This window comes from Triturus cristatus, chromosome 5_1 (genome assembly GCF_964204655.1).
Source record: "Triturus cristatus chromosome 5_1, aTriCri1.1, whole genome shotgun sequence".
Classification (NCBI taxonomy): Eukaryota; Metazoa; Chordata; class Amphibia; order Caudata; family Salamandridae; genus Triturus; species Triturus cristatus.
The window spans coordinates 229,044,700-229,067,387 of NC_140587.1; positions in this window are offsets into that span (position 1 = coordinate 229,044,700).

Consider the following 22,688-nt stretch of genomic DNA (forward strand, 5'->3'; position numbering starts at 1 on the left):
CTGAATAGTCCCCCCATCTAGTGGACAAGAACTGGGTGTAAAAGAGCCCCTCTGAGGACATAACTGGCTAAGCCTATATTACCAGCCAACCAAGCCAGAGTATTTTAGATCTGCCTCCAGAATGAGCACCCTTGGCCATATTCCTTGTGGGAGTACCCCCACTTTCTCGAAATTTGAGGGAAGCAACTGTGGATCTCATACATAAAGTTACTCATTGATGTAATAATAATGTGGTCAATGGTCAAAACATATCTCCTGATATTATTATGGCCAGAAGAGTTGGCTGGGTTGGCCGTAGGATTAGGAAAAACATGGACGAGGGCTTTGTCATAGAAAGAAATATATAGCTGAATGCAGGTGTGAACTTGCTTACAGAGCTGAGACAAAAATATTAGGTGTTCTGCTCCTCTGGCAGTATGACCATGTGGGCTGTGCCCAAGAACTTATTTAACTTCAAATAGACCTACCCTGTCGAAGCAATGATAGAATAGACCTGAGCAGGGCCCTCTATTGTCCATACAGTCAGACAGACATCAATTCCAGTATGAGAGGAGATACCCCCAGAACTGGTTTGAAGTGAACACCCTTAGGAGGGGCTGCTCATTTCCTGAGCCACACCTCTGGGGTGGGTACAGGAGCTTTGCAAAGGGTAGCAAAGGTTCTGCCATTTTCGTTTTAGCCTCAGGTAGAGAGTGCCACTGTGAAATTGTTTGCAGGAGAGCACCCAGGAACAAAAGTGGGTAGCAATGTTATGTTATGTTATGTTATGCCTATTTCTATAGTGCGCTCGTGATTGTATCCAGGTACTTTGCAGGTGCGAAGACAGCTTTCTCCCTGGTGATATTATCAGAAGAGCCAGGTCTTCAGCATCCTGTGGAACTTGAGAAGCGATGAGGAGACTCTGAGGGTTACCCCTGGAACATTCTCCCTATTGGTTAGAGGCAAGGAATCACCCCCCAACCAGACAGAAGGACTGCATATGCTGTTGAGACCTTTGAGGAAATCCTGAGAAACTGGACCTGCTCTCACTTGTAGTCAGGACAAACACATGGATTCAAGGACCAGCTGGCTGGCCTCCTGTTCAGCTGCAGGGACAAGACAAGCTGCTAGAAGCCCGTTTCTTGGAGAGCCCAGCTGACCAGTTCCAAATGGACCTGCTCTGGCTCTTTCTGCTGCAGTGAGTCTTGAGCCCCAACTGCTGTTCCTAAGGTCCTGGTACTCTTGACTATGCCAATATGTATCCCTTCTAAGTCTACTTCTGGTGCTACATTAGATGACTTTTTGCAAAGAGCTGTGGGGGTTATTAACAGGGAAATTGATCTGGCAGAACGGCGTTTGCCCCTGACCTCTTTGCTGGAGCCACTTGCCGAGACTACACAAGAACACCCTGATCCACATGTGTCTGCTGGATTGCCCTCCCCTGGTGTTGCTTTTCCTCAAATTGTTTCGGGCTCCACTCAGTCGAACCCTTCCACTAGTATAATCACTCTGCCTGTTGTTATGAATGAGGGACATGATGCCACGGAGCATAATCAACCATCTGCTTGCCCAATTACACGATTAACCATGAGGCCACCAGTAACAGAGGGGGTAAGAGAAAGAGACTGGACCGGAAAGTCAAAAACATTACATCCAGAACCATCTACTGTACCACCTACCCCAGCCACAGATAAATACCAGGAGATTGGACCTCAATGTATGAACTGTATGCATGATTCTTTAGTGACTCTGGCCAACGATTCATGTACTATCCTCACTTACTGATTCTCTGGCTCCTATACTTGACAGATTAGGCAAGATCTAGGAAGCCTTGCCAAAACTGAGTGATACGTTGTTGGTGCATCATCTTATAAGCCCTCCTTTGCCTAGTTCCTCTGGTTGCACCTCTGACAAGGCATATCCAACACATATCCCATCACACTCATCACACCCCCTGACCCCTAGTGGTGTGACCATCTCTTCTCGGGCTACGAGGGGTACCACCTATAGCTCTAGTTTCACCTGGCCTTCCAACATTTTACAGGCACGTACACAGAACCCTTTTGAAGGCACTAGTAGGGACGGGGCTCAGCCAGCTAGCTCAGGTGGCCTTGGAAACATGTCTATAGGATTTATTTAACGTTATGGCCACACTCTGCAATTGCCCCCTCAGGCTACCCCCTTTGTTGTGATCCCAAGGAATGTCCCTCCGTTAAGCAAGAGCTCATATGATCATGAGCAACTGGTCAATAAGGCTGTACATTGCGTTAATACTTGAGTGGGCAGCCTGGTGCTAGGCCACAACCAGATAAATCTCATGAGCAGAGTTCCCTGGGCGGGTAACACTCCAAAACTAGATATCAATGACTGTATTGTGAATAACTTTAGAGATCGAAGAGTGGCTAATGACATCCTCTCCCGACTAAGCTTTGCCTGTTCTGTGCCAACTGTTATTGACTCTGTTCTGTTGGGCTATTTTTACATACCCAAGGGGCGTCTGCCTACCAACTTACTTTCTGAGCCAATTTTGGCGACCTCTAATAGGTTTTCTCCTTTGTCCCAACTGTCCCAATTGGAGCTACAGGACTGACTTCCTGCTGCAGTCACTCCCTTGGGTCTTAGTGATCGACCAGCTTAGTCTGTGTTACCAGGGACTCATATTTAATCAAGACTCTACATGTCCACTGGGTGTAATCTTCTTCCCACTAGGGCTTACACAAGTCATTCTACGCAAACGCTTTCCATAGCTTCCTAGAACACCACAGGTTTAGCTAATAAATGGGATAGGCCAGACTGGCTTAAGTTCATCAAATGCCATGCTATATTTGCAGTCAAGAGACGTGGCTTATTGACCCTTGTTGGAAACAGCCCACCTCCACTCCGCAGGGTGGTGGTGGACTCCCCGAACACACTGTGGTAGCTTGGCTCGAGTGGTCAGGAAACAGGCGCAGTGCTAAGCATACAATATACCCATACAATAACCATGCGTGCATCCGTTCCAAAAACGACTCTACACCGTAAAAATTATGAAAATATCCTTTCTTTATCTTTTTCTCTTAGTTGCTGATTGGGAAAATAAATAACAATCACAATATACAAATTCTTAAATAGAGCAGGTCAAATAAATATTTGCTGTTTGCTGAAATAAATAGGGGTGATCATAAATAACAGGGCATAAATACAAGTGCAATATATACAGACAATTAAATACTTTGAGGTAATAAATACTGTACCAATAAATACTGTACCAATAAATACTGTACACCAACAAGTCCTGTGGACCTATAATTACAGTGCAGCATTAAATAGATAAGAACTTAATAAATACAGTTTCCTCAATAAATAATTAGAAGTATACAGTAGCACTCATGAATCAGATGACACTTCAATACTTAAGGGCTGATTTGGCCCAGGCACAGCTTGTAGGGTGTGGAAGGCTTGGGGGGTCCTACTCCCTGGCTGAGGCAAAGGCTGAAGCCTAAACTGAGGTAGATCAAAGGGGGGAATTCCAATGCCCTGGCTTTCCTCTCCACACAACCTCTCTAGGTTAGTCCCAGTTCACCCCAGGCACAGTCAGGTGGGTTTCAGCACCTCCCTAGCCCCTTAGAGCAGTCTCTCAGGTCTCCACAGGGCCTTAGGCGCCCTCTACTCCACTTACTGCCCTTTTCTGATGTTCCGACGCCGCTGGAGTCGTGTCGACGCCGTGAGGCGGTTCCGGTTCGGTCTCGGCGGCCTCGGCACAATGTCAGTTCTTTGACGACGCCGGCAGGCGGTTCCGGTCCGATGTCGGTGGCCTCGGTTCGATCTCGACCTCCGATTCGACGGCGTCGGGCAGTCTCTTCACGAAGTCGACTTCGGGCGGCTCCGGTCCGATGGCGCTCTCGGCTCCGATGACGTCGGCCGGCCTGGCCTCGCTGTCGACTTCCGGCGACTCCGGGGTGCGATCCTCACCCCCGACCTCCGGTGTTCCTCCTCACAGGTTCCGGGCGACTCCGGAGTGCGATCCTCACTCCCGACCTCCGGTGCTCCTCTACCTCGGTCTCCGACGACTCCGGAGGGCGGACTTCACTCCTCCGATGACGCCGCTCGCTCGACCTCGGTTCACTTCCTTCTCGACCCTTGGTATTCCTCTCGACCTCCGCCGGCGCCCTCTTACGACCTCAGGCGGCTCCGGGTACGACGTCTGCTACCTCAGTCAGCGCCGCTTCTCCACCTCGGGCTCCAGGTCTTCGGCTACTCGACGCCAGGCTCCAGGGAAACCAGTTCTCAGGTCAGAATCTTGCTGCTTTCTTGGTTCTAAGGCCTGTTCCTGCTGTCCAGGTCCTTAGGATGGTTTTCTTCTGACTTCTTCCCACACAGGGCTATAGGCTGGGATCCATCAGTAGGGACAAGTATCAAGGGTGGGTTTATGGACCCCACTCCAGGCACAAGTTTCCACCCCTGCTGCTTCACTCCTTCCTCCTTCACTGTCGTGCTCCTCTCTCTTCACCAGTCAGGTGCCAACTGCCAGCTCCAACTGCCAACTGCCTCTCTTATCCTCCCAACATTCTAAACGGTTTCCAACTGTCACACAGTTCTGGAATCTCCTGGAAGGTTCTGGAAGGTGCTGGTAGGTTCCAGTGGATGCTGGTGATGTCACAGGAGGCCACCATTTTGTGCTCCAGGCCCTCAGACAGAAGTTTCAGGGGTAGCTAAAATGGCTCCCTGAATCTGTAGCAACACTAAAAAGTCTGGTGGTTCCCAAAAAGGAAAAATTCAAACAGGGTTTGAGGCAAAAGTGGGACAAAATAAATAATGATGAGGAGGGACCACCCAAAGGGCTGACAGGTCTAACACGCGTCCCCCCCAGCTGAAAGTGGGGTGAGCTACCCAACCCCTTGGGAGTTCTCATCACTAAGGCGGAAATACCTTGAGAGACCGTCTGCATTGGCGTGGTCCACTCCAGGCCGATGTTCCACCTGAAAGTCCATCCCCTGTAGGGAAATAGACCACCTCAACAACTTGGGATTCTCCCCCTTCATTTGCATCAGCCAACGAAGGGGTCTGTGGTCGGTCTGAACCAGGAAGTGCGAGCCAAACAGGTATGGCCGCAACTTCTTCAGAGCCCATACCACTGCAAAGGCTTCACGCTCTATTGCACTCCACTTCTGTTCCCTGGGAAGTAGTCTCCTGGATAAGAAGACCACGGGTTGATCCAGACCCTCTTCGTTGAGTTGCGATAACACTGCCCCAATGCCATGTTCTGATGCATCTGTCTGGACAATGAACTTCTTGGAAAAGTCTGGGGCCCTTAAGACCGGGGCCTCGCACATGGCTTTCTTCAATCTCTCAAAGGCTTGCTGACAAGCCTCCGTCCAGACTACCCGTCGAGGTTGTTTCTTGGACGTGAGCTCCGTGAGGGGGGCTACGATGGTACCGTACCCCTTCACGAAGCGGCGGTAGTATCCCGTGAGGCCCAAAAATGCTCGGACCTCAGTCTGTGTCTTGGGGGGTTCCCAGGCCATGATGGCCTCGATCTTCGCCTGGAGGGGTTGCACCGTTCCCCTACCCACCAAGTGTCCAAGGTACACTACCGACCCCTGCCCGATCTGGCACTTGCTGGCCTTGATCGTCAATCCAGCTTGTCTCAGGGCCTGGAGAACAGCTTGCAGGTGACGCAAGTGATCCTCCCAGCTGTTACTGAAGACGGCTATGTCATCCAGATAAGCAGCAGAGAAACTCTCCATTCCGGTGAGGATCTGGTTTACCAGGCGCTGAAACGTGGCAGGTGCGTTCTTGAGCCCAAAGGGCATCACACAGAACTGGTAGTGGCCATTGGGCGTGGAGAAGGCTGACCTTTCCCTTGCTCCATTTGTCAAAGAGATCTGCCAGTACCCTGAAGTAAGGTCAAAGGTACTTAGATATTGGGCAGCTCCCAGCCGGTCAATCAATTCATCCGCCCTAGGGATCGGATGAGCATCAGTCTTTGTCACTGAATTCAGTCCCCGGTAGTCCACACAGAACCTCAGTTCTGGTTGGGCACCCGGTGGTGCAGCTTTCGGTACTAACACCACCGGACTGGACCAGGGGCTGCTAGAAGGTTCAATCACTCCTAGCTCCAGCATCTTAGTGACTTCACTATGAATGCTGGCCTTCACCTTGTCTGACATCCGGTAGATCTTGGACTTCACAGGTGGGCTGTCTCCTGTGTCCACGTCATGGACGCACAGGTGAGTCCTACCCGGGACAAGGGAGAACAACGAGGAGTACTGCCCCAGGACCTGGCGACAGTCCTCCTGCTGTTCAGGAGTTAGGGATGGGGAGAGAATCACTCCCTCCACCGACCCATCCTTTTCTTGAGACGCAAACAGATCAGGGAGAGGCTCGCTTTCCACGTCCTCTCCTCCGTCAGTCACCATCATCAAGATGACTTCGGGCCTCTCGTGGTGGGGTTTGAGGCGGTTGGCATGCAGCACCCGCAGGGGCTGACGAGGGGTCTTCAGGTCCACCAAGTAGGTAGCCTTACCCTTCTTCTCCAACACCTCAAAGGGTCCTGACCAGCGATCCTGGAGGGCGCTAAGCTCTCCTGGTTCGATCACCCACACCTTCTGGCCAGGCTCCAACTCCACCGGGTGAGCATTGTGGTCATACCACGCCTTCATCACTGCTTGGCTGGCTTCCAAGTTGTCAGAAGCTTGCTTCCACAACTTAGCCATTTGGCTCCGGAAGGCTAGCATGTAGCTCACCACATCCTGGGGGAGCTTTCTGGGAGTTCTTTCCCATCCGTCTCTCACCAGGTTAAGAGGTCCACGTACAGGGTGCCCATACAGAAGCTCGAAGGGGCTGAAGCCCACTCCCTTCTGTGGCACTTCCCTGTAAGAGAAAAGTAGACAGGGTAGGAGGACGTCCCATTTCCTCCGCAGGCTCTCAGGCAGACTTCTGATCATGCCTTTCAAGGTTTTGTTAAACCTTTCCACCAGACCATTGGTCTGGGGGTGGTAAGGAGTTGTGAACCGGTAGGTCACTCCACACTCCTTCCACATCGCCCGCATATACGCTGACATGAAGTTGGTCCCCCTGTCGGACACAACTTCCTTGGGAAAACCCACTCGGGTAAAGATCCCCATCAGGGCCCTAGCCACAACAGGTGCTGTTATGGTCCTCAGAGGTATTGCCTCTGGGTACCGTGTGGCATGATCCACCAGAACCAGGATAAACCTGTGACCAGCTGTAGTCGGTGGATCTAATGGACCTACAATGTCGATGCCCACCCTTTCAAAGGGGGTGCTAACGACAGGAAGTGGTTCCAGGGGAGCTTTCAGCTTCACCCCTGTTTTCCCACTGGCTTGGCAAGACACACATGTCCGGCAGTAGGTATCGGACGTCACTTTCATCTGAGGCCAATAAAAGTGTGGGACAAGACGGGCGAAGGTCTTGTCTTGCCCCAGGTGTCCTGCCAATGGTATCTCGTGAGCCAACTCCAGAAGGAAGGCTCGATAACGTTGAGGAACTACCAAGGCTCGTGACGATCCATGTAGGGGTGCCTTGGGTTCACTGTAGAGGAGGCCATCCTCCCAGTAAACACTGTAGTTCCCTTCAACGTTCCCTGCTGCCTGGGCTTCGGCCTGTCGCCTTAGCCCCTCAAGGGTAGGGCACTCCCTCTGGCCCTGGCAGAATTCCTCCCTGGACGGGCCTCCCTCCACGTGCCACTCGGCCGGGATGGGCAGGTTCTCCAGGTTGGTAACGTCCCCCTCCGCAGACTCCTGGTCCACCACCTCCGGTGGCCTATCCGTCCTACGGGGTGGAGACGCCGAGGCAGGCTCCTCCTGTCCTCGGTTCTTCCCTTGACTGGCAGCTGGCTGGGCCTTTGTTCCAGGCTCCAGCCGGAATGAACTCCCTCTTCGGGTAGTCACGGACCTTGTGCTAACACAGGCCCAGTCAGGTGTACCCAGCATCTCGGTGTGAGTCCGGTATTCCACCTCCTTCCAAGCGTTGTGCTCCATGTCATTGCCCAGCAGACAATCGACTGGCACGGCAGGGCTTACGGCAACTCGAAGTGAACCTGCAACCCCCCCCCATTCAAAGGGAACCTCAGCCACGGGATAGTGACCGGTTCTGCCGTCAGCCATCGCGGCTGGGTGGAGTACATCGGGAATTACCTGCTCTGGAGACACCAGCTGGCTACGCACCATAGTCATACTGGCTCCTGTGTCTCTCAGAGCCTCCCCTCTTTGGCCGTTGATGGTGATCCACTGCCCATACTTTGCGGTATTTGCGGGCACCTGGATCTTAGGAACCATCTCCCGTTCTCCCAGGGACACTAAAGTGACACCCGCCCACTCCCTTCCCTTAGTTAAGGGCATCTCCTCCCCGAGCACTACACTAGCTACACCGGGGGGCTTTCCTCCAGTGGGAGGGGGTGATCGTTTCTGACACTTCGGATCTCCTTTATAGTGTCCAACGCCACCGCACTCGTAGCAATGGACAACCCTTGGCTGCTGACTCTGGCCAGGATTAGGGTTTCTGGGTGGGTTAGCCTTAGAGGTGAATCCTGTTCCCTTCCCTTGGAAGTTATTTTGGGGGCCTTTGGAGAACTCCTTTTTCTTTTCCCCTCCCTCTTTCTTCTGGGGGGCGCCCTGTCCGGCCTTTTGAGTATCCCCTCCAGTCCCCCTTGTGGACACCCGGGTACTAGCCCAAATGTCCGCCTCCTCAGCAAGCTTCCGGGGACTGGTCAGCTTGCTATCCACCAGGTGTTGCCGCAGTTCAGGGAAACATTTCTCGAGTAGGTGTTCCTTCAGTACCAGGTCAAACAGCTCCTCGTAGTTCCTTACTTCACTGCCCTGAATCCAACCTTCCAGTGCCTTCTTTGCATAGTCCAGGAAGTCCACCCAATTCTGTGTGCCCAGCTTGTGACTACCCCTGAACTTCTGTCTGTACTTTTCAGGTGTTAGTCCAAACTTTCTGATGAGCGCCAGTTTCATGGTGGGGTAGTGGGTCTGCTCATCCTCTTCGAGGGCCAATAAAGCATCCCTACCAGCTGGAGGCATGTATTTATACAGTCCCCCTCCCCAATACTTCGCTGGAACCCCATGGGCCCTCAATGAGACCTCATAGGCTGCTAGCCACTTGGCGATGTCGTCACCCGCCCCATAGCTCGCTACAATGTCCTTTGGCAGGTAAGGTTTGGATTCCCTGGTGGACTCTTGGTTTTGGCTGCCACCATTAGGAACAGGTTGTGCCCCGATTCTCAGAATCTGAAGATCTATTTCTTTCAGTCGCAATTCATGGGCCATCCTTTGCTCCTCTTTCTCCTTTTCCAGCCTTGCTAAGTCCCATGTGAGCTGTCTCTTCTCTCTCCGGTCTGCTAACTCCACTTCGGATAAGCCCCCACTAGAGACAGTGCTGCCCTTCCTAGAAAGTGTCCTGGGCCCTGCTGACAGGTTCCCCACCTCAGGTTGGTACATCTCAGCCCCCTCGGGGTCAGGCTCTCCATCCCTGTCTTCCTCCTCAGCCTTGCTTTCCCTGCGTGCCTCCCCCCAAGCCCTTAAGCTGGTTTGAAGTGCACCCTTCTTTGCTCCTGGGGGACAGTACACCCCCTCTCGCTGGCAAAACTCCCTGAGTTGGGCCACAGTGTACGTGTCTAGATTTTCAAGAACAAACTCCATCTTGCCCACTCAGGTTAGAGGACAGGTTTTGTGCAGTAACAATGTAGGGTGGTACCTTTAATAATACCTCCTCCCACCACCAGAGTAAATTTGGAAAAAACAAAGACCCACAATTAGGAAGGCCGCTTTGAGAAAACTCCCGGTGTAGGCCTATGGACTACCCACAGTTATTGTTGAGTATACGTAGGCACAGCTCTATCCCACCGCTGCCACCAATTTATGTTGGAAACAGCCCACCTCCACTCCGCAGGGTGGTGGTGGACTCCCCGAACACACTGTGGTAGCTTGGCTCGAGTGGTCAGGAAACAGGCGCAGTGCTAAGCATACAATATACCCATACAATAACCATGCGTGCATCCGTTCCAAAAACGACTCTACACCGTAAAAATTATGAAAATATCCTTTCTTTATCTTTTTCTCTTAGTTGCTGATTGGGAAAATAAATAACAATCACAATATACAAATTCTTAAATAGAGCAGGTCAAATAAATATTTGCTGTTTGCTGAAATAAATAGGGGTGATCATAAATAACAGGGCATAAATACAAGTGCAATATATACAGACAATTAAATACTTTGAGGTAATAAATACTGTACCAATAAATACTGTACCAATAAATACTGTACACCAACAAGTCCTGTGGACCTATAATTACAGTGCAGCATTAAATAGATAAGAACTTAATAAATACAGTTTCCTCAATAAATAATTAGAAGTATACAGTAGCACTCATGAATCAGATGACACTTCAATACTTAAGGGCTGATTTGGCCCAGGCACAGCTTGTAGGGTGTGGAAGGCTTGGGGGGTCCTACTCCCTGGCTGAGGCAAAGGCTGAAGCCTAAACTGAGGTAGATCAAAGGGGGGAATTCCAATGCCCTGGCTTTCCTCTCCACACAACCTCTCTAGGTTAGTCCCAGTTCACCCCAGGCACAGTCAGGTGGGTTTCAGCACCTCCCTAGCCCCTTAGAGCAGTCTCTCAGGTCTCCACAGGGCCTTAGGCGCCCTCTACTCCACTTACTGCCCTTTTCTGATGTTCCGACGCCGCTGGAGTCGTGTCGACGCCGTGAGGCGGTTCCGGTTCGGTCTCGGCGGCCTCGGCACAATGTCAGTTCTTTGACGACGCCGGCAGGCGGTTCCGGTCCGATGTCGGTGGCCTCGGTTCGATCTCGACCTCCGATTCGACGGCGTCGGGCAGTCTCTTCACGAAGTCGACTTCGGGCGGCTCCGGTCCGATGGCGCTCTCGGCTCCGATGACGTCGGCCGGCCTGGCCTCGCTGTCGACTTCCGGCGACTCCGGGGTGCGATCCTCACCCCCGACCTCCGGTGTTCCTCCTCACAGGTTCCGGGCGACTCCGGAGTGCGATCCTCACTCCCGACCTCCGGTGCTCCTCTACCTCGGTCTCCGACGACTCCGGAGGGCGGACTTCACTCCTCCGATGACGCCGCTCGCTCGACCTCGGTTCACTTCCTTCTCGACCCTTGGTATTCCTCTCGACCTCCGCCGGCGCCCTCTTACGACCTCAGGCGGCTCCGGGTACGACGTCTGCTACCTCAGTCAGCGCCGCTTCTCCACCTCGGGCTCCAGGTCTTCGGCTACTCGACGCCAGGCTCCAGGGAAACCAGTTCTCAGGTCAGAATCTTGCTGCTTTCTTGGTTCTAAGGCCTGTTCCTGCTGTCCAGGTCCTTAGGATGGTTTTCTTCTGACTTCTTCCCACACAGGGCTATAGGCTGGGATCCATCAGTAGGGACAAGTATCAAGGGTGGGTTTATGGACCCCACTCCAGGCACAAGTTTCCACCCCTGCTGCTTCACTCCTTCCTCCTTCACTGTCGTGCTCCTCTCTCTTCACCAGTCAGGTGCCAACTGCCAGCTCCAACTGCCAACTGCCTCTCTTATCCTCCCAACATTCTAAACGGTTTCCAACTGTCACACAGTTCTGGAATCTCCTGGAAGGTTCTGGAAGGTGCTGGTAGGTTCCAGTGGATGCTGGTGATGTCACAGGAGGCCACCATTTTGTGCTCCAGGCCCTCAGACAGAAGTTTCAGGGGTAGCTAAAATGGCTCCCTGAATCTGTAGCAACACTAAAAAGTCTGGTGGTTCCCAAAAAGGAAAAATTCAAACAGGGTTTGAGGCAAAAGTGGGACAAAATAAATAATGATGAGGAGGGACCACCCAAAGGGCTGACAGGTCTAACACTTAAGTTCATCAAATGCCATGCTATATTTGCAGTCAAGAGACGTGGCTTATTGACCCTATATATGTGGATGGGTTTGCCATATATTATACGCCAGCAGTAGCTAGTAGCAATATGGCTAGGGCCAAGGGTTGTCTGATCACGCTTTTCTCTCTTTCCTCTTTCTCAAAGGTACTTTGGATAAATTGTGACTCAGGATCTTATCAGATGATTCTGTTTCAGTGTTCCGCCGTTTGATTCCTGCTGATAAACCTTTACAACAATGTTTTTGACCACACCAAGGTCGACTTAGCACGTTCTTCAGCTAATACTATACCGACATTTGTAGGGTGAGGTACACCTAGTCAAATCAATTTTATTCTCTTTTCTAAATCACTAAGAGATTGGACTCTGGACTATAGTTTGACTGACTCTCCCCTTAGTGATCACAGACTCCTGTCTATTTCCTTTCATGGCTCAATGATCATTAGGATCCCAGTAGTGGCTCACCATAAACGTTTATCATCTTTCAAGAACCATGGGGTAATTAAAGCGTGGTCCAAGGTCGATGAACCCTCTTTTTTAGCACACCTAGTGGTTTCCATGTACCCTGACTTCCTGGGTTGTCTATCAGCCAATTACCCACAGGGATGGGGACCCTCCCTCTTCAATAGTTTTAACCGGATCTGTGGAGCAGCATTCGATCTTTTATTAGTCTTGCATAGCAGGAGACGCAAGCCAACTATAAAGTCATTTGACACCAGTTGCACAACCACCTACTCGCTGCTTCAAGACAATCCCCTAGAGATCACGGCGCTCTGCAGAGATGTCGATCTCTGTATAGAGACGCCCTCAAAACCAGAAATAACACTATCAGAGAGGTAGCATTCTCATCATTGGTCAAGGCAAGCAAACTTAGGGACTGTAAGGCATTTTGGGAAACAGTTAATCGCAGCTTTTATGAGGCAAAAAGAGAAACAGGCATTGATACTGTTAGTCCATCTGAATCCTGTATTGCCCGTTTTATTGAGCTTTATACTGTCCCTTACTCAGGTACCTAAGAGAGCCCTGATGACAATCTATTACTCTACAGAAGTCTAAATGTGTCCCAGTGTGCCGCAAGGCATCCTGCGGGTCCAGTTATTGACCTGGAAAAGGTTATGCAGGCTGACGCTACCTGTCCGATTGGGCATGATCCAGGTCCAGATGGGATAACCTCAGGCATATTTAAAGCTAATATTTTATCGTGGGCCCCTTTATTGACTAATGTCCTTAACACTGCTATAGTTACTGGCCCTCCAAAGAACTTGTCCCACGCAACCATTGTTCCTATTTTTAAAAAGGGCTTGTAAAATTACCCCCACTGCAATACCCTTATCTCATTGATTAAATGGTGCATGCCACACTGTGCAAGAACATGCAGCAGGTATTGACAAGGTGGCTGTCCTGGTGTTAAGGCTCTCCTATGAGCCAAACACAGCTGCCACCATGAGACCACTGCCGAACTTGCCCGCACATGATTCACGCAGGAATCTGGCGGGCAGGTGCACCAGAGACTTGGCGGTCCTCCTGTGGGTGTAGAAGTGGCAGTCCTACAGAACCACCACCAAACTCGTGATAAGGCCCTAGGTCAGAAGGTAAATATTGCAACAGGACAAAAAAGGTTTCTGTATCCATCACAGTCACCTTAAATCATTCATAGGTCTCGCTTAAGTGCAGCCAGGTAACCCAGGTTGACACCTACCACTTTTTAGATCTATTTTAATATTCAAACTTTGAACATTCATATTCACCTTATTCGATTTTTGTTGATTTCATGTGACTTTGTTACATTGAACTATTCTCTATTTCTATAAATTGGAGAGGTGCCTTTATTGTGTTGTGTTTTTGACTTTTCAACTCTTTTGATACTTTTAAATGCTTTCTTTATGCATTTTCTTGGTTAAGCCTGTATACTCTGTGCCATAGCTACAATCAATTGATCTTAAATTACTGAAACCTTTACTGGATCTAACAAGAATACTGACTATCATCTACCCCAACAAATAACCCACTTTCTGAGGTCCCCAGAAACACAAAAATGGCAAAGTCTTTTCATTCTTGTAAAAACAGACACATCTCTTTTGCCTCAAATGAGAACCAGAAGGTGCTTGGTTGTTTTCTTATATGCTTGTCTGCCCCGGCAAGGGGCCTGTTGATGTTTGGGTGTTTGCTTTAACCTAATGAAAAATCCAAACAGCATCTGACGCCTTCTTGGAAAGGCATGCATCCACTTTGTCTCATAACCATTCTCATGGATAGAGAAGTATTCTCAGCAAAAGGAGTTGTGCGTCAGTGCCCATCAAGGAGCCAGCCATTGGAATTTTTCCTAGGCTAATAAAAATTGAAAAAGTGTCTGACTTCTTGCTGAGGCACATATATACAGAAGGATGACATAGGTGTAGTTTGGATTGTTTCTTAACCTAAGACAAATCAAAAACAGCTTCTATCTCCTTACTGAGGCACAGAACTGTGTCTTGGTGGTACAGAAAGGGGACAGATGCCGAAAGTTGACAGATGGAGGCTGATTATTTTTCTTAGCCTGTCTGGCTCCTTACTGTGTGATTGTGTCCATGGACTCCCTCTGAAAGGGTTAAACATGGACATTGATGAGTTGAATGTGTTGTTTCAGGGTATTCTGTGGCTTCTGTAATATTTGTGCTAGAAAGAAGTAAAGGTATAGTAAGTTGCGAAGAATGGAGGTCATTAAATGAAAGGTATCTGCTGTTCATTAAAGTATGGGATTTGTTGAAAGTAAAAGGTAGGTGTTAGACCTGACAGCTTTTGGGTGGTCTGCCCCCCAAATTTTGCCTGCCTCCCTCGGATTTTCTAACATCGTTTTTGCTGGCTTTCAGACTCAGCACCCTTTAACACTGTTAACCAGTGCTAACGTCGACGGAGACACAGTGCCCAGATACCTCAAGGGGTGACAGTGCTTTTGATTGATTGATTGATTGATAAAGTGCTTGTGCTCTCTCCCCTAAACATGGGAATATTAGTTCATCTGCCATTGGCAAATTTAATTTACTAATGAGTCCCTGGTATAGTGCACTACATGTGCCCAAGGCCTATAAATAAAAATGCTATTAGTGGACCTGCAGCCATGATTGTGGCAACCTTAACCATGTCTCAGGCCTGCCACTGCAGAGCCTGTGTGTATAGTTTCACGCTGCCATGTCGACTTGGCAAGTAGACCCTCTTGCCTGGCCTAAACCTTCCCATTTCATACTTAGAAGTAAAACTTAAGGTAGGTACTGTATAATCCACAGGGCAGGCTGCAGTATATTTAAAAGGCAGGACAGATACTTCTAAACTTTACGTCTTGGTGCCTGAAAATTTAATTTTTTACTGCTGGAAGGCCTATCACTCCCACAGGATAACATTGGGATTACTTATTACATCTTTTAAGTGTAACTCCCAATTGTGAAGAGATAGGGCCCGAATCACAGAACTAACTTAAGACAAAATCCTAAACTTAGTACTTTTGGTATTTACAGAAGTTAGGATTTTGTCTTAAGTTTGTCTTAAAACAAACCTAAGACAGACTTAAGACAGACTTAAGACAAACTTAAGACAGACTTAAGACAAACTTAAGACAGACTTAAGACAGACTTAAGTTAGGATTTTGTCTTAAGTTTGTCTTAAGTCTGTCTTAAGTCTGTATTAAGTCTGTCTTAAGTCTGTCTTAAGTTTGTCTTAAGTCTGTCTTAAGTCTGTCTTAAGTTTGTCTTAAGACAAACTTAAGACAAAATCCTAACTTCTGTGAATACCAAAAGTAGTAAGTTTAGGATTTTGTCTAAAGTTAGTTCTGTGAATCGGCCCCATAGACTTTTCAAGTTTAGAGTCACTGAACTGACAATTTAAAATCACAACTTATGGTGAAGTTTGATTTTTAATTCCAGTGTAGCAAATACCACTTTTAGAAAAAAAGGGCACTTTCAGAAAGTTAGCATTTGCTTACTTTAGCCATTTGGTGCCTTCTGCTTGTCTCTAGAATACACGTCTGAGCTGCGTGATAACTGGCTCCCTGCATTCCCTCCAGATAGGCACACATAAAGGCAGGGTTGGTATCCTGAGTGATCATCTACATGCAGATGGGCCATCCTTAGCAGGATGGGAGGGAGGAGCTGACCCTTACACCTGAAAGGGCTCTGTCCTGTCCCCACACAAAGGACTGATTACCCCCTTGTAGTGTGCCTGGAACCAGGGCAGGAAGAAAGATCCTCTGTGCACGTCAAAGCTTTCTTTGAAGTCTCCTCCTCTTCAAAGGCACCACGGGGTATAAGTACTGGGTCTCTGGCACTACCAAAGGATTACAATTCTGGACCCCTGACCACTCTTCAAGGAAGAAGAGGATCTACTATGCTGCTCAAAGACTACCACTCTGCTTGAACTGCTGCTTGCTGAACTCTTGCCTTACTGTGTTGCCCTTATGCCTATTGCTCTCTCTCTGCCTGGGTGAGAAGGACTGGGCCTGCATCACTTAAGCCCAGAGTGACTCCAAGTACTTGCTAGATTGCTTCCTGTTGCCTGAGTCTCAGGAACACAAAATACTTAGGACCCTCCTGTTCAAACCCTTGGGCTCATCTACGTGTGAGTCCGTCCTGCTAAGTGGTGCCTCCCCACTCCTTGATCTTTGGAAGTTGATTGGGGCTTTGCTCCAGTGGAACCGACACATCCTCTGCTGCATCAGCAGAATCGACGTACCAACACTGTTGAGGGACCCGGACCGGCAAATCGTACTTAGAACTGTCGCATAGGACTCAAAATCACCACTTTGGAATTTATGCATCACCACCATTCCGTAGAGAAGATTGACGCATCGCCTGTACAGCATGGAGAAATGGGGCTCATGGCATTCAGAACCACTGCACTTTGTAAATGAAGCTTCACTCACCGAATTGATGCATCATTGCAGTTGCCTGGAGAAATTTGGCATAGCAGCTCAACTGTGTGAGACTCACTGACGCATCTCACTGTTGCAACCAGAATAAAGGTACTTTTATTCAGTTGGACCATGCTCCATCGTGGTCGGTCTGAACCTTTGATTTTGTTCCAGTGCAGCACGACCAATCAACTTTTATACTTGCTTCTAATGGCTATATTTTGCATTTTATCTTTAAAAATTCATATCTCAACTTCTACACATTGACATTTTGCATATTGGTCTTGTTTTCTTTATAAAATCACAATCCATGTTTGTAACCTGGAATGGAGTCTTTTTGTGGTATTTTCACTGTGTTGTTGTATGAAGTGTTACACACATACTTTACACATTGCATTTTAAGTTAAACCTGACTGCTCTTTACCAAGCTGATAGAGGGAGAGCACAGGATAATCTAGGCTGTGATGTGACCTACCCCAATTATTATTGTGGTAGGGTGCATACCTCTACCAAACAGCACCCCAATTTCTAACTGTATGTGAGAGAGAGAGTTGTGTGTGTGTGAGTGTAGTCATTTTTCCAAATTGGTAATGGAATTATTGGTAGCTGAGGGTAGCATAATGATAAGGGGGGTAGGTTTGTACCCCTTCAGAAATCAAGGATAGAGTGGTTGGATTAGCTCATGAGATGCACTTGGGAAAACTCTGATAAAAAAGGCTATAGTAAAGGTTTACTAAATTAAATGTTATCATAGGCAGGCTTGTTGTCTATGACAGCCGTCCCAAAAGTGGTGCTGAAATATTTCATGGTTTTCGTCTAACCGTATTCAGCACCATGCTTTCTTTTGTCACATGAAATGTGTTATTTAGCTAGCCTAGAATGCACCATTCTGCCCATTCTTAACATTTCAGCACCATTCCCTTTGTGTGTGGGACTCTCTAGCCCAAACCAGAGGTGTGGCTACCTAGGGGCTACACTCCCCTTGAAAAAACGATTTAACAACTGCTCTGCCCGAGTGGCAGCCTGTCTGCTAAAACATGCATGTGTGATGGCTGTACGACAGGACCATGCTGTTACAATGAATGTATTTTTACCATGCATGCCTTCACCACGCAAGTATTTACAACGATAATGCATTTATCATACATATCTTATCAGTAAAACTTTTCATCGTCATAAAGGCATGTATAGTAATGGTGCAAACACAAGGAGATGATGGACGGAGTGTTGAATCTTTTCAGACACTCATCCCTAGTCACAGATCTGGGTTGAATCCATCATCGTTCTTTAGCTCACGTTGCCACCCCAGTTCAGACCCAGTTTTATGCAAATCTGTCTTGACCCTGTGCCTCATGGGAACAGTCCAGCCTGAAATGCCAAGCCAGGTCTTCCATGGACCAGAAACACGCAACCTGGGACCCGTTTCGGGGTAACACCCCTCATCAGCCAGGCTAGCTTGAATCTAGTGACAAAGTGAACAAGGGAACCACGTCTAGGCATACCCTGCCAGCTGAGGGTGAACAAAGCAAGCACAAGGAGATAATGGATGGAGAGCTGAAACTTTTCAGACACACACCTCCAGTCACAGAGCTGGGTTGAATCCATCATCGTTCATTAGCTCACTTCGCCACCCCAGTTCAGACCCAGCTTTATGCAAATCAGTCTTGACCCTGTGCCTCCTGGGAACAGTCCAGCCCAAACTGGCAAGCCAGTTATTTCCTGGACCGGAAACAAGAAACCTGGAACCAGTTTCAGGGTAACACCCCATATCAGCCAGATTAGCTTGCATCCAGTTGTGGAAACTAGCTACAATGGCTTTTAGCATCAGCCGAAGCCATTTTGTTTTGTGGCAGCCATTTTAGTTAGCCATGTGCTAACCATGTGCTTTCTCCCTGTTCACTGTTGCCTGCCTTTGTATTCTGCTTGTGTCATCAACTTTAGTTAACTCTTTCAGCACTGAGCCAGAGCCTTGCACTTGCTCAGAAAGACCTGGGGCTGCCAATACCCCTGTCCTACTATGTAACTGTCAGGCTATTCTTGCTGATGTCAGCAATATTGTCTCCCCTCCCACTTTGTTGAGCAAGCCATTTTTGTATACCCATATTAGTCAACAACTATTCTTGTATGGGCCAGTACCTCCCCTTGGTCTCATGCTGACTATGCAACAAATGCATATAAAAGGCCCCTGTTCTCTGTACTCCTTAGTCTGTCTCCTACAGTGGCCTGAGGGTACTGTATGACGCAGTCTCCCTCATGTGAGGTTAATAAACACTTCTTTTGACATTACAGCTTCTGTGCCAATCTCTCTTTATTGGTCTAAGGACTAGTGCGCAAAGAAGGGCGAACCCCTAGCACCGGTAGGCCCTGGTGAGGTCTACTTCTACACAGTGACAAAGTGAGCAAGGGACCCACGTCTGGGCATACTCTGCCAACTGAGGATGAACAAAGCAAACACAAGGAGATGATGGATGGAGCGCTGAACATTTTCAGACACTCACCCCCAGTCACAGATCTGGGTTGAATCTATCATCGCTCTTTAGCTCACTTTGCCTCCCCATATCAGACCCAGCATAAAGCAAATCAGTCTTGACCCGGTGCCTCATGAGAACAGTTCAGCCCGAACTGCCAAGCCAGGTCATCCCTGGACTGGAAACAACCAACCTGGGACTGGTTTCAGGGTAACACCCCTCATCAGCCAGACTAGCTTGAATACAGTGACAAAGTGAGCAAGGGACCCACGTCTGGTAATGGTACATGCGTCGAAAAAAACCAAAGGGTACAGGGACATTATAGCTACGCTCAGGTTTTACTAGTACAAAAACAATGACATTCAACCGTTATAGTTAGTAAGCTAACTATAACTCACACCCTCGTAATGAAATGATTATGACCTCACGTATTACATCACACATGACATGGTCAATGTAATCACTGATGACATCTTAAATGATATCACCGATGACATCACTGAATTTGTGAGGCACCCACTCACACCCAAATATAACCTTTCATACACCCACTCCAACTTTCATGCTACCATTCTCAAATCCATTCACACATCCATATCAGTACCGACACAGCCACTGACTGATCCATAGATCAACACACATATCCACTGGCCCACCCATACAGCCACTCATACCCCCACTAACTCACTAATACAGCCACTGACATATCCTCTCATATACCCAAACATCCACTCACACACTGAGTCGAACACCCATAGAGCTACTCATACACCTACTCACTCACCCATAGAGTCATTCACACACCCACTTACTTACCCATAGTTACACACTCACTCACTTACTCATACCGATACTTACATGTACTCACTCATTTATACAGTCACTGACACAAGAACACACTCACCCATACAGCCACTCTCACACTCCTTCACTTATCCATCCAGTCACTCATATACCCCATCACTCACCTATACTGCATTCCACATACCAAGTTACTCACCCATAAACCACTGACACATGTACTCACTCACCGACATATCCATACACACACTCACTCACCCATACAGCCCCTCATACACACACTCACTAACCCATATACCAACTGGCTCACTCATCCATACAGGCAGTCAAAAGAGGCTAGACAGTAGAACCCTATAAGCCTCAGCACCTAACTTGCTATCCCTAACTTAAATAGATATAGTCTGGAACGAATGTATGTCATTACATTGCATACTAATACCATGCATGCCATTAAAACGCGGGTATTACTACGCAATGTCAACGACATGCCATTACATCACAAACTATTACCACGACTATGCCTTTACCACGCATGCCATTACAATGCAAAGGCATGCGTAGTAAAGCTATACTTGTGGTTAAAGTTTGCAAGGTAAGTGAATACCCTACCCCTATACAACCCTCCCCGACATGAAGTCCTCTCCCTACAATAACACTACACTACCCTGCACGACCTCCCCGGCACTACCCTAAAACACTACACTACACACACACTGCAACACTACCCTAAACCCTAATGCACTACACTACACAAACACAACAACAGTACCCTAAACCCTAAAACACTACACTACACAAACACTACAACACTACCCTAAACACAAAAACACTACACAAACACTACAACACTACCCTAAACCCTAAAACACTACACAAACACTACAACACTACCCTTAACCCTAATGCACTACACTACTCCAACACTACAACACTATCCTAAACCCTAAAACACTACAAAAACACTACAACACTACCCTAAACCCTAATGCACTACACAAACACTACAACACTACCCTAAACCCTAAAACACTGCACTACACAAACACTACAACACTACACTAAACCCTAAAACACTACACAAACACTACAACACCACCCTAAACCCTAATGCACTACACTACTCCAACACTACAACACTACCCTAAACCCTAATACACTACACAAACACTACAACACTACCCTAAACACTAATGCACTACACAAACACTACAACACTACCCTAAACCCTAAAACACTACACTACACAAACACTACAACACTACCCTAAAACACTACACAAACACTACAACACTACCCTAAACCCTAAAACACTACACTACACAAACACTACAACACTACCCTAAGACACTACACTACACAAACACTACAGCACTACCATAAACCCTAAAACACTACACTACAACAGTGCACTAAACCCTAAAACACTGACACTACCCTAAAACACTACACTACACAAACACTACAACACTACACTAAACCCTAACACACTGACACTACCCTAATACACTACACTACAGAAACACTATAACACTACACTAAACCCTAAAACACTGACACTACCCTAAAATACTACACTACAACACTACACTAAACCCTAACACACTGACACTACCCTAATACACTACACTACACAAACACTACAACACTACACTAAACCCTAAAACACTGACACTACCCTAAAACGGGCAAAGCACTACGCTACACTCGCGTAGTTTGCGAAGTTTGTGCTACTTCGCACTACGAGAATTGCACGTAGCACAGTGCAAACACGCGTAGCGTAGTGCTGCAGTCATTTTTTGCTTGCTCGCAGTCCTCAACGGCAAGTTGGCGACCGCGAGCAAGCAAAACGACATCCCGGCGAGACTTTTTCCTCATTCGCTATCAGCAACATCAAGTTGCCAATCGCGAGCATGGAAAATAAACCTCCCGGCGAGATTTTCAACGCGGGGAGGTCAGGTTTCTCAATGCGAGTGGTTGCGTATGCTCGCAACCGCTCGCGATGAGAAACTACCTGTCCGCGTTGAGAAAGCTGCAGCTCGAGTAAAAATCTACTCGAGCGGCAGAAAACTACAGCTCGCACTGTGCAAGATGCTGTTTTCAATGATTGCACAGTGCCGGATGCTTGTCCGCACTGTGCAATCATTGAAAATGGCATCTTGCACAATGCGAACAGGATACTACGCAGTTCGCGAAGTGCTACGCGTAGCTCGCGTAGTGTGAAGTGCACTTTGCGTAGCTACGCGTAGCGCTACTTCGCGAACTACGCCCAGGGTTACCCAAAACACTACACTACACAAACACTACAACATGACCCTCAACTTTCTATCTCTTCACCAATCAGCTAATTATTAAAACTGAACATAAAGATGTATAAATTATCAGCAAATAAACATTAAGAAGATAAATAAAACTGTATTTTCTTAAATAACTGTTGTAAATAGCTTGTAATGTTCAAATGCCTTGTCTTATGTCCATCTGTGTATATATATTTATGATTGTATATATGTTTGTTGAACCAACAGCCCTGAAGAAGTCCTTTTGATTAACCCTGGGCGTAGTATGCGTAGTCACGCTGCGCGTAAGCTATGCAAAGTTGTACTTGTACTTGCGCTTCGTGAGCTACGTGTAGCTACGCGCGCGCGTGTAGTTGCTTGTCCCGTCCGTTCGCGATGCGTTTTTCTTGCTCGCGAACGCG